This window comes from Paroedura picta, chromosome 3, assembly GCF_049243985.1.
Source record: "Paroedura picta isolate Pp20150507F chromosome 3, Ppicta_v3.0, whole genome shotgun sequence".
Taxonomy (NCBI): Eukaryota; Metazoa; Chordata; class Lepidosauria; order Squamata; family Gekkonidae; genus Paroedura; species Paroedura picta.
The window spans coordinates 89,073,911-89,085,120 of record NC_135371.1 but is presented as its reverse complement, the minus strand read 5'-3'; the positions used below and the strand labels follow the sequence as shown (position 1 = coordinate 89,085,120).

Below are 11,210 nucleotides of genomic sequence, written 5' to 3'. Positions count from 1 at the left end.
CCAGCAGTCAGAGGGGACCTGTCAATCCTGGGGGGGGGGGTAACCTGTATTTTCCAGCCAAACACAAGGGGAGGGGGGTAACCTGGACTTTCCAGTCATTCATCTCCAGACTAGAGGGATCGTTTCTCCTAGGGAAAATGTATGCCTTGGAGAGTTGATTCCAACTGTGGTCTCTGCCCTTCCCTGGCAGTTGACTTGTCTGGATCTGGCAACCTCACCCCCCTCACCCCCTTCCAGCAGTGGGGGGGAGTTACCTGTAGTTTCCAGCTATTCACAGACAAAAAACAGGGGGCGGTATTTTACTGGAGTTCTACATGTGCCCCCCCCCCAATGAAAAAGAGCAAAAAATACAATGTAACACACACGCTCACATATAGAGCAAGGGGACAGCCAGATAATTGAAAGGGTTCTAAGCAGACTTGTGATTATGTGTTGCTACTCAACATTCTCCATTAAAAAAAAAACACCCGCCTCCCGTCCCCCGGAAGTCATGGTACCAGGGGAGGGACATCTCCGTGACGCAATGAGTACTGATGACACCTCCTCACAGATTGCACCATCTGTTGGATTTTGACCAGGGGAATGCAGTTTAACCAATTTCCCTGCTTCCGCTACAAATAGGCAGATGGAGCGAAACTGGGATGGGAGACTGATGGCATTGTCTGAAACCATGATTTTAAAGCGACAGCATCTGGTAAGGATTTCACTGAAATTCCCTCATGCAAAATGACCCTGGGAATGAGCTGCAGTCACTCAGCAGGCCTCATGTGTCTGAAAGCACTTTACAATCGCTTTCCCTTCCTCTCCCCATAGCAGACTCCCCGTGATGGAGGTGGGGTAGAGAGCCTCACTTGGAAGCTGGCAACCCTAAGAGGAGGTCTCTCTGGTCTCAGCCGTCTTGACCTTAGGAAAGTTTATGCATACCTAGGTAGTGTGGAATTCCAGAACATGAACCTACACCGATCTGGCAACCTTATCTCCTCTTGGCAATGTTTTCTTGACCTTAAATAGGTCAGGGGGTGCTAGGTGGCTGCAGGGGCATTACACACTTTTGAGGCCCCAATTTCAGACTTCTAGGAATATGTTCAGACCTGGGACAGCCAACCTCCAGGTGGGGCCTGGAGATATCCTGGAATTGCTATTCCACTCCAGGCTATAAAGATCAGCTCCCCAGTCAAAAATGGCTTCTTTGGAGGGGGGACTCTGTAACAATGTATCCCACTGAGGTTTAGGGATGCCATGTGGGGTCTGAGAATCCACTTGAAATACAGCTAATCTCCAAGAAATTAGGCTGAAGGGAAAGCTCTTTCCCCTCACATGCATCCCTGAATCCCCTTGGTTGCTTGGCTGGTGATGTCTGCCCTTCTGAAGCCTGAGGCCTTTTGCTGGCAGCTGCAGTCTCTGTTGTTGTCCACAAGGCCAAATCGTTGCCTAATAAAAGTGGATCACCTAGGCCACTTATGCCTTTGATCTTTTTTATTTACCAGGCCAAACTTGAAAACATTCACTTTAGTTCCCATGTCTCTCCAGCCATTTACTTGTTCACTATTTACAGTTTCAGGCTGTAAATATTCTTTATTTAGATCTTCTTGGACATTCCAGATTCACAGGACTGATGCTGTTCTGTCTGTCTGCCTGTCTGCATTCCAAAATACAAACAGTTGCTGGTAAGGGCTGGCTAAAGCCCATAGCACAGGAGGGACACACACCCACACCGCTCCACCCCATCCGCAGTTTGCAAGTCTCTACCATCATCTTTAGATTGCTACTCATCTCTAGATTATAATGATCAGCTCTGCAGGCAAAAATGGCTACTTTGGAGGCTGGACTTGTATGTATTTGAAGTCCCACCGCAAAACCTCCTGGAATATTTCCAACCCAAGGGTAGCCAACCTCCAGGTGGGGCCTGGATAGCTCCTGTAATTACAGCTCATCTGCAGACTATAAAGATCAGCTCCCCAGGCAGAAAGGGCTGCTTTGGAGTTTGGACAGGGTTGCTGTAGGGAAGAAAAATCTAAGGCCTTCCACACAGGTTGTTTTGGAGTTGAAACACTTGAGGCCTACTGCACAGGGTTGTTGTGCAGATGGCAAAAGAACTTCCACAACAGGAGGCAAAAGAACCTCTGCAACAGCATTCAGTTTCACCTGCACAACAACCCTCTGTGGTAGGCCTCAAATCTACAGAGAGTTGCTTCTTCCCTCCAGCAGCGAGGCCGGCCACAGCAGTATTTTAAGTGAGAAGGGGCTTTTCTGTGGCCTCTGTTTGGCAGAAGGAAAAAGCTTCCCCCCTCAAAAGGACAGTACTATTATCATTATTGTTGTTGTTGTTGTTGTTGTTGTTGTATTTATATCCTGCCTCCCCCTAGAGGCTCGAGGTGGGTCACATAAAAAACAATCCTCTATAACAATAAAAGCACAATAAAACATAATACAATTAATACAAAAGTTAAGACAAGAATGGCGGCAAAATTCAATATAACTAACCCAATTCCACACCCACTAAGAAGGGAAAGGGAGGGGGCAGATGACAGATGCAACCATCACATTTGTGAGGGGGGCGAGATCTTCTTGCTGCCCGGCCTAAGCTGAAAGCCTGGCGGAAGAGCTCCATCTTGAAGGCCCTGCAGAATGATGACAATTCCCGCAGGGCCCAGAGCTCTTCCAGGTCATTCCACCAGGTTGGGGTCAGGACCAAAAAGGCCCTGGGCCTGGTCGAGGCCAGGCGAGCTTCCTTGGGACTGGGACTGACCAATAGGTTAGCCCCCGCAGAGCGTAAGGCCCTGCGGTGAGGTATAGGGTGATAGGCGGTCCCTCATATACACTGGGCCCAGACCACGGATGGCCTTGAAGGTCAAAACCATAACTCCACCAGAGTGCTCTGGACCTGTTGTGCCATTTGCACGGTTGCATTGTTATACTGTTATATTATTATTATTGTTATACTGTTCACTATACTGTTTTCTGTTACAACCACTGTTATTATTATTATTATTATGTATGAGTATCAATGAAGACTGTTCCATGTATTATTTATATGTTTAATGTAAACCGCCCTGAGCCTCTGGGGAGGGCGGTATAGAAATATAACAAATAAATAAATAAATAAATAAATAAATAAATAAATAAATAAATAAATAAATAAAACCTTGAACTTGATCCGGAAGATAACCGATAGCCAATACAGCTGCCTCAGCACTGGCTGGATATGTGCCTTCTAAGATGTAGCCGTGAGGACCCTAGCAGCCGTGTTTTGGACCAGTTGCAGTTTCCGGATCAAGCCCAAATGCAGGCCAGTGTAGAGCGAGTTACAGAAATCTAATCTCAAGGTGACCGTCGCATGGATCACTGTGGCCAAGTGTTCAGAGAACAGATAGGGTGCTAGTAGCCGAGCTTGGTGGAGATGGAAAAATGCCCGGCCAGCTACCTGTTTGACCTGTGCCTCGAGTGTTAGTGAGGCATCTATGGTCACCCCCAGGTTTCTGGCCTGAGACGTGATCTTAAGTTGCATCCCGGCCAGAGAGGGCAAGCGCGCTTCCTGGTCTGCTCCTGTACGGCCCAACCACAGGACCTCCATCTTGGAGGGGTTGAGTTTCAGGCGACTTTGCTCGAGCCATCCAGCCACTGCTTCCAAACATCTGGCAAATGGATCTGGGGGGGAGTCCGGGCGGCCATTCATGAGGAGAAAGAACTGAGTGTCATCGGCATAGTGATGGCAACCTAGCCCATAACTCTGCACCAGTTGAACCAGAGGGCACATAAAGATGTTGAATAATGTGGGAGAGAGCACTGAGCCCTGTGGGACCCCACAAGGGAGCCAGTAAGGGCCCGATAATTCCTCTCTCACAGCTACCCTCTGTGTCCGGCTTTGGAGGAAGGAGTGTATCCCGCGGAAGGCTGTAACCCTTATCCCCGTACCGGTGAGACGGCTTGCTAGCAACTCGTGATCGACCACGTCAAACGCGGCCGACAGATCTAAAAGAACTAGTACAGCAGAGCCGCCTCAGTCAGGCTGGCGACAGAGGTCATCTAACGAGGAGACCAACACCGTCTCAACCTTGTGACCAGGACAGAAGCCAGACTGGCATGGATCCATGCCCACAGACTCTTCTGCATTGCTTTCTGAAACGCCTCCCTCCCCTCAGTCAGGGGCTGTCACAGGCTCCTTCACAGCAGGCCTGAAGTGATGTCATATTGGCATTGATGTCACCAGATTGCCCCTGGCCGGGCAGGGGGGCGGGTTGTGTTGCTTCCCTATTGATCCAAAGATCGGACTGGCTCAGCCCACTGTCCCCCCACCTAGGCCTTTGCTTTGTATTATACAACAAAGCTGTTCCAGATAGATAGTTTGTGACAAGCTGTTTATATTACCAATTGTGTGCCATTTATATGTTGAAATTTTTGTTTTTCAACTTCAAGACTCATGTTATATTGCCCAAATATTTGTTTTGGTTAATCTTTTCTATACAGCATGTTTTTAAATGTTTAAACACTGGTTTTGTTTGTGGTACTGATAAATACATTTTATTTAATTAATTAATTTATTTAAGATTTTTATACTGCCCTTCTATACTGCTCTGGGTGGTTTACATATAACATCATGGGGTAAATAATCAATAATTTACATTTCTCTTCCTGTGAGTGGTTGTGTAGGTAGGGACCCAGGCATTGTTTTGCCTGTGGGCCTAAATCCTATTAAGACAGCCATGGCTCCCAGGGGCTGTTTCAGGTTGGAAAATAGAGCAAGGGGAAAAGTCTAAGCCCTTACGCCTCCATGCCTTCTTCCTGATCTGAATTTGCTATAGGAACAAGGGGGAAAGTCTAAGTCCTCATTCCTCAGTGCCTTAGTCCTGATCTGAATTTGCTCTGAGTGCAAGGGGAAAGCCAACCCTCACTCCTCCATGCCCTGGTCCTGGTTTGAACTTGGAAGCACCAAACTTCAGAACATGTCTCTCAATCTGACCCACAAACATCTTCAGGGAAAACATAAAATCTTAAGGACTTCATTAGAAACTGGTTTGCAATGCAACACACCTTTCTGTCCATTGACTCTAGTTAGGATGGTCCTGTTATCACATCAAGTAAAATGTGCTTTTAAATTGATCTATAATTGCTTAGAGCCTCTTGTGGCACACAGCGGTAAGGCAGCAGACATGCAGTCTGAAAGCTCTGCCCATGAGGCTGGGAGTTCAATCCCAGCAGCTGGCTCAAGGCTGACTCAGCCTTCCATCCTTCCGAGGTCGGTAAAATGAGTACCCAGCTTGCTGGGGGGTAAACGGTAATGACTGGGGAAGGCACTGGCAAGGCTACCCCGTATTGAGTCTGCCATGAAAACGCTAGAGGGCATCACCCCAAGGGTCAGACATGACCCAGTGCTTTCACAAGGGATACCTTTACCTTTACCTTTATAATTTGGATTTGAAAACTTATAGAATGCGGCAGTTGCTTTACCATGTCCTGTTTAGTCTGAGTGAACAGAAACATCTCTCCTTTGTTGTTGTTTGGTGCGAAGTCGTGTCCGACCCATCGCGACCCCATGGACAATGATTCTCCAGGCCTTCCTGTCCTCTACCATTCCCCAGAGTCCATTTAAGTTTGCACCTACTGCTTCAGTGACTCCATCCAGCCACCTCATTCTCTTTTGCCCTTAATCGCTCCCAGCATGAGGCTCTTCTCCAGGGAGTCCTTCCTTCTCATGAGGTGGCCAAAGTATTTGATTTTCATCTTCAAGATCTGGCCTTCTAAGGAGCAGTCAGGGCTGATCTCCTCTAGGACTGACCGGTTTGTTCACCTTGCAGTCCAAGGGACTCGCAAGAGTCTTCTCCAGTACCTGCCAAGTCATTCAGTAAACTGAGCCTTATTTTAAGAAGAATCTTGCTGTATCTGGCCAATATCTTTATTCCTACTGGAATGCAGCAGACTTAGCATGCAATTCAATCACCCACTTGACAGCCTGACAAGACTTTACCTGACAGTTCTTTACCTCTATTGATATTTATAACTAGACTTTTTGTCAAATAAGAATGCTTATCGGTTCGGTTTGGTTGGCTCCAGGTTTTTATTAATGGATGTGAAAAAGGCAGGAAAGAGGGCAAAAGTTGAGAAGGCGATGTTATGCCGCTAGAAAGAAAGGATAGCCTTCTGTCTTAATGCCAATCCTCTGCTTGAAAACACTCTTTTCTCCCTTGCAGGATATAATTTTATTTCCACTTGAAGGCAGGATAGGCTGGTTCTCTGGGAATGCAATGTATAATGAATAGTGGGAGATCTCTCTGCCAGCACATTGAGGTTCAATAAAAAGATACAAGGAATACTAAAGATGGTAAAAGGATACCAGAGATTCAAAATTCTAGAGATAATTTTGGTCCAGGCCTCAGTTTGTATATTACATTCTTTTCTCTATTCCCAGATTCTCAGATTATGTATACACTAGAAAATAAGCCCGCTGTTGTCTGAATACAGCGGGCCCTAGGAGTTAATTCCCCCCCCCCCGTGGAGCAGCCTACCGAAAGCATAGGAGGGAAGAAGAGCGGAGAGCCATTCGGAGGCATTCTCCCTCCCTCTCTGAGTCCCGTCCTTGCGGCCGCCCTGGCCGCTCGTCGAGGGCTCCTCAAGCTCTTCTCCCCGCCCCGCGGAGTAGGTGCACAGGCCGCGCGGCAGGCCCTGCAGCCTTGTTGAGCAAGGCGAGCTTGGCTGGCTGGCTGACGGGCGGGAGAAGGAGTCTTCGGCCCAGCGGCAGCAGCAGAGGTCCACGCAGCAGCAAGAGGCGGCGGAGGCATAGCCGCTGGGTGCGGGGGCGTCAGGGGCGGTGCGGACGTCTCCGGCGGCGGCGCTGATGGGGCCGCAAGCTTTGCTCCCGCCGCGGGTGCAGCAGAAGCCTGTGGATTGTTGGGCTGACAGCCCCACCGGCTTCTGGGCGGTCAGCGACTCGGCGGCGGGCTGCAGGGCTCCGTGGAGGCGGCGGCGGGAGGCAAGTGCAGCCAGCGGCTCGGCAGCAGGCTGCGGGGCTCCATGTTGTTGTTGGAGGAGGCGTCGGGAGGTGCTTCGCGCCTCCCGATGCGCCAGGCCGCCGGGCAGGGAGCACCCGCCAGCCGCGCTACGCGCGGCTGGCAGGTGCTCCCTGCACGGCAGGCTGATGCATCAGGAGGCGCTTTGCGCCTCCTGATACGTCCGGCCGCGCTTTGCGCCTCCTGACGCATCCAGCCGCCTGCTAAGGAGCAACTGCAAGCCGCGCTGCGCGCGGCTCGCAGTTGCTCGGGGCTGGGAATCGGAGGGACCAATCGGCAGGCGCGAAGCGCCTGCCGATTGGTCCCTCCGATTATCTGTCCAGAGGAAGGGTCCAATTCGGACCCTTCCTCATCACGGACACATCCCGCCCCAGAACCCCTTACCCTTTTATATAGTCCGTGGCGCCCGTGGCGCCACGGGCGGTGTCAAGATATGGGAACCCACAAGGACTTGCTGGAGGTCTCTCATTTCCTCTCCCCCATACTTTCCCTTTCCTGAAAGCCCCCATTGCCTCCTTCTTCTCCTCCTTTTCCTGCCTCCTTCTCTCCTTATAAGGTTGCCAACCTGCAGATGTCTTGGAATCACAATGGATCTCCCAACAACAGAAATCCGTTCCCCTTTGGGTTTCCAGCTCCAAGTTGGGAAATTCCTGGAGATTTGGGGGTGGAACCTTGTGAGGGTGAGGTTTCAGGAGGGAAGCAGCCTCAGCAGGGTGCAATGCCACAGAATTCATCCTCCAAAGCAGCCATTCTCTAAAGGGAATGCATCTTTGTTATCTGGAGAACAGTTGTAATTCTGGGAGCCATTCTGCACTTCTAAAAAAATTGTGTTAAGCCAGCACAATTGCTTAATGCTATTAATAACCGGGCCCCCTCTCATTTCTCATCTCCTCGCTCTCTCACTTTCTTCTCCCACTTTCCCACGCCTCCAGGCACTCTGCATGGCAAATTAAAATGGACTCCCAATACCAGTGAATCTCCCCCTGCCTGTCAAACATGGCAACCAGCCAATCAGCTTTCTCCTAGGTTTAAAGGGAAAGTAATCTTTTTTTTTTAAGTAGAAATTCTCCATTGCTATGCCTATGTATCTAATCATAGATTCATAGTGCATATTTTAATGCCACCCCATTGTGGAATTATGAGGCTTGAAGATCCACAAAAGTAATTTTTTCCCAATTTTGTGGGGTGGTTGGGTTGAGAGGCATGCTTTGTGCAGCAACTGGTGAGTGGAATTTTTTTTTTTACTCTGCCTGGCTTAAGCAACGTGTATTTGTTGCTCCAGGCAACTTGCTACAAAAAGAAAAAAAAGCCCCATTCCAGGGAGAAGGGAAAGGGAAGCGGGCATAAGGGCGGGTGCTGGAGATGGAAATCACGCTACTTCTGGCCACTTTGGTCACACATAGCTATTTCACTAGGGGTTTCTGGTTGTTCTCCTCTCGCTCACGCTTTAAGATACTGCTTTAAAATGGAGGATGTAGCTGCCAGTTTGCTGCTGGAACACTGGATGCTGATGACATTCTGTAAAACATTTTTTTAAAAAGCTTCTGTAAGAGGTAACCCTTTCATGTAATTTTCTGGGTACAGAATGACCCTAGATAATCAGCACCCCTCACCTGGAGGTTGGCAATCCTAGTCCCACTGGAATTAGATCCTTTTTGTCCTTAGGTTCCACTCCCCTAAACTCTAGGAACTTCCTAATGTGGAGTTGGCAACCCAATCTCCTTCCCACCCAACAACCAACCTACCTTTATCTTCTCCTCTGTTTTAAGCTCTCCCCCTCGTCCCCCAGCAATCTCTATCTAGTTCAACTGGGCCTAGACACTTGCATAGTAGGGAACCCTGAAGGACTTGGGGTTGGGGTTGCCTCACTTTCCCTATATCCCCCTCCACACAGTATTTCCACATTCACCCAATATCTTCTTCCGTTTCTTTACCTCATTCTCTTCTTCTCAGCCATTCTTCAACCTACCTTTTATTTGTCTCCCATCTTCAGCAGTATAGTTATTTATTGACTTAATGAAGTCAATACTCATTCTTTTCCACAATGGGTACCAAAGCAGCTTACATTATTCTCCTCAACTATTTTTTATCCACACAACAACCTACTGGGGTAGGTTGGTTTGAAAGTACGTGACTGGGCCAAAATCATCCAGTGAGCTTCCACAGCAAGATTGAGACTTGAACTTGGGTTTTCCCAAATCCTACTCTGAAGCTCTAACCACTATAGCACATTGGCTTTTGTAGGGTGACTGTTGTTGAACAGTAGCAAACAACCAGGTATAGTTCATTCATGCAACTCAGATGGTATCAAGTCACCAAAGGGTTGTGTTAGGTCTGTGGGTTTGGCAGACACAGATGCAAATCTCTTTGAAAACACAGCTCATTAATACCAACTCCAACAAGAAATTCTGAACAGCAAACACTAGAGCTCATAAACTAATATACACTTTGAGCTGGACCCACCAAGGCATCTGATTGACTTAACAGAGTCATCTGATTGGTCCATATGAATGTTCTAATACAAGTTACTCATTGGCTGGATTTAGATCATTTACTAGCAATTCCCTGGGAGGAATGTTTCACAGTTGTAAGGAGACGGATGGAGCAAGCAACATATGGGGAGGTGAAAACCTTTGATCACTAATGTGGTGGAGGAGTGGCACTGTATGTGGCACTGTATGTGAGGAAAGGGCTTACCTGTCAGGAAATTCTAGTGAAGGAGAGCATATCTACAGTGGAAAGCATCTGGGTGAAAATAAGTGAGGGGAAAACAAACAGTGTGGTGGTTGGTGTCTGCCACCGACCACCTGACCAACGAGAGGATGTGGATGCTGCACTTTGTGAGCAGCTTGAGAAAATATCCAAGCGGCAGGACCTTGTCATCATGGGTGACTTCAATTTCCCAGATGTGTGCTGGGAAACAAATTCTGCGAAGCGTCCTCAGTCATGCAACTTTCTGACCTGCCTGGCTGACAATTTCATTTATCAAATGGTAGATGAACCCACAAGAGGTTCAGCCATACTGGACTTAATACTGACCAACAGGCAAGAGTTGGTGGATGAGGTGAAGGAGGTGGGGACCCTAGGGGGAAGTGACCATGTCCTCATAGAATTCCTTTTGAGATGGGTAGCCAAGGAAGCTTGTAGCCAGACGCGGATGTTGGATTTTCGTAGGGAAAACTTTAATAAACTCAGAGACATGATGAGTGTCATACCATGGACAAGAATGCTGGAAGGGAAGAGAGCATGTGAAGGGTGGGCGCTACTCAAACAGGAGCTATTGCATGCTCAATCAATGACTATCCCAGAAAGACGAAAACACTGCAGGAGCTCTAAGAAGCCTATTTGGATGAACAGAGAACTTCAAGAGGAATTAAGAAAGAAAAGGAAAATGTTCAGGAAATGGAGGGAAGGACAGAGCTCTAAAGAAGAGTACCTACAGGTTACTAGGCACTGTAGATCAATCATAAGAAAGGCCAAAGCTGAGAGTGAGCTAAGATTGGCCAGGGAAGCCCATTGTAACAAGAAAAGATTTTTCAGTTATGTGAGGAGCAAACATAAAGTAAAGGAGGCAATAGGCCCACTGTTGGGTGCGGATGGACAAACTCTAATGGAACATGCAGAGAAAGCAGAAAGGCTTAGTGCCTATTTTACATCTGTTTTTTCCCACAGGTCAAAGGGGTTAGGCACATCTAGAGATGGCCATAGCCAAAGGACAGTGTCTGGGTGGCAGGTTAACATGGATAGAGAGGTTGTCGAGAGGCATTTAGCTGCACTGGATGAGTTCAAATCCCCTGGTCCAGATGAAATGCACCCGAGAGTGCTCAAAGAACTTTCCAGAGAACTTGCACAGCCCTTGTCCATCATCTTCGGAACCTCTTTAAGGACTGGAGATGTCCCGGAGGACTGGAAGAGAGCAAATGTTATTCCGATCTTCAAAAAAGGGAGGAAGGATGACCTGGGAAACTACAGACCAGTGAGTCTGACCTCTGTTGTGGGGAAGATAATGGAGCAGATATTAAAGGGAGCGATCTGCATACATCTGGAGGACAATTTGGTGATCCAAGGAAGTCAGCATGGATTTGTCTCCAACAGGTCCTGCCAGACCAACCTGGTTTCCTTTTTTGACCAAGTAACAGGTTTGCTGGATCGGGGAAATTCGGTTGATGTCATTTACTTGGATTTTAATAAAGCTTTTGACAAGGT

The 11,210-nt window shown here is 48.1% G+C and overlaps 1 long non-coding RNA gene across 1 annotated transcript in view; it reads left to right on the top strand.

Moving 5' to 3' along the window:
• The first annotated feature begins 634 nt into the window (after positions 1–634).
• Positions 635–11,210, top strand: part of LOC143832402 (uncharacterized) — an 82,943-nt gene continuing 72,367 nt past the window's right edge. The window contains exon 1 of the long non-coding RNA XR_013229241.1: positions 635–694. This is a non-coding gene — a long non-coding RNA (uncharacterized LOC143832402). The remainder of the gene's footprint in view (positions 695–11,210) is intronic.